Source organism: Grammomys surdaster, unplaced genomic scaffold, assembly GCF_004785775.1.
Source record: "Grammomys surdaster isolate TR1022 unplaced genomic scaffold, NIH_TR_1.0 149, whole genome shotgun sequence".
Taxonomy (NCBI): domain Eukaryota; kingdom Metazoa; phylum Chordata; class Mammalia; order Rodentia; family Muridae; genus Grammomys; species Grammomys surdaster.
In genome coordinates, this window is record NW_021604607.1 from 10035106 (window position 1) to 10036990 (window position 1885).

Below are 1885 nucleotides of genomic sequence, written 5' to 3' on the forward strand. Positions count from 1 at the left end.
GAACTGGACCACTCCACTCCGAGAGACTGCAGAACTGGACCACTCCATGGGTGGAGAGAAAAGTTTATTTGGGAACTTCAACCTGCCATGGCCATCTCTGGGGCAAAGAGAATGGCAAACTGGTGGAGAAAAAGCCTCGTCAGTTTGATGAGGAGCAGTTAGCAGAGGGAGGAAGTATATAAGTGGGAACAACCTGGGAACCCTCATGGGGGTCTTTGATTGTGTCAGGTGTTGTGTTAATAGGGACTAGACACCTTACTGGCAGAGGTAGTCAGCTGTCAAGGCAGATACGGGAATAGTGGCTCTTTCTGGCAAACAGAAACTCACTTCACAAGATTCTGAGGAAGTTGATTTTAGGCTTTTGTTTATCCACTAACAATCTTTCTTTTTACCCAGAGTCCAGCCTGAGCTGAGCCCAGACTATCATCCAGGACATTGTCAATGGTACTGCCATTTGTGGGGCCCACCTTGGATCTAACATAGGGGAGGTTCTGGCAGCAGGAGCTTGAAGCAGCTGGCACATGTCATCCACAGTCAGGAAACAGAGAATGATTCCTGTGCTCAGTTCTTTCCCACTTTGTGTGGCCCAGGATCCCCGCCCAGGAAATGGCTCTTCCCACATCAATGAATATAGTTAAGGCCCTCCCTCCACAGACATTCTTAGAGGCTAACCTGGAACTAGATAATCCTCATAGGTGTGGCCGGAGGTTTGACAAGTGACACTAACAATCACAATCTCCAAGGTAGATTCAAGCCTTGGGGGGAGGGGCAGGGAGCTGGGGCGAAAACCAACACATTGGAGAAAAAGAGCAGGAAATGGAAATGACAAAAACAATGACTAGGCCTACGAGGTGAGTGTCCCTTTAAATCTCCTCTCCATTGTTAGAAATCCCATCACTCCATCCTTTTCAGAAGATGCCACACACCCAGAAACAAGAAAAACAGTGACTTCATAGTCAACCTACTCACATGCTTTCTGCACTGTTCTTTCCTGCACTTTGGTTCCATGCTGTCTCCACTCTGTCACGTGTCTGTGACTTCATGATCTCCCTGTCATAGATGAGAGTGGTCATCCCTCCTACACAGTCAGACAAAATTTGGGCCTTGTTGTTGGGAACTTAGAAACATTTTCTTGAATTTGCAGTTATGCTGTGTGAAATTTTAGGATGGATCTCACTTCACTTAATGGTCACCAGAGGAACAAAACCAGTGAAAGAAACATGTAATTTGGTCTGAAAATGGGCGTGGACCATCACTGTTCCAAAGACAGAGAGGATGGATTCCCAGATCAGGGAGCAAGTGCAGCCTTCCCCTTCTTGTTCTGCGCAGCCCACATGGATTGAATATCTTGCCATAGGGATGATGGCAAATGTTCTCTCAGTCTACCTACAGTGTTCATCTCTTTCAGAAACACCCAGACTGAGCAGACAATGACTGGCTTTGTTGACTTTACACTGTAGTATTTAAGTTGTAGGAAATGAGGCTAAAGGTAGCAATTACCCCAGTCATTTTTTCCCTGGATAAAGGACCAGCTCTTAAAAAAAAGATGATCGCATTTCAGGTGGAATTATGACCTCGTTGTTGACTTTATCTAGAGGTTAAACGTGGCTTGAAAAGATGCATATTGCCAGACTGTGGTGGCACACGCCTGTAATCCCAGAACTGGGATGCAGAGGCAAGTAGATCTCTGAGTTCAAGACTGCCTGGTCTTTTTAGCATAGGTTCTAGGACAGATAGAACTATACAGAGAAACTCTCTCTCAAAAAAGCAAAAAACAAGAAGAAGGAGGAGGAGGAGAGAAAGAGGAGGAAGAAGGGGAAGGAGGAGAGGAAGAGAAGGAGGAAGAAGGAGAAAGAGGAAAAGGAAGAGGAAGAAGAGGAGGAAG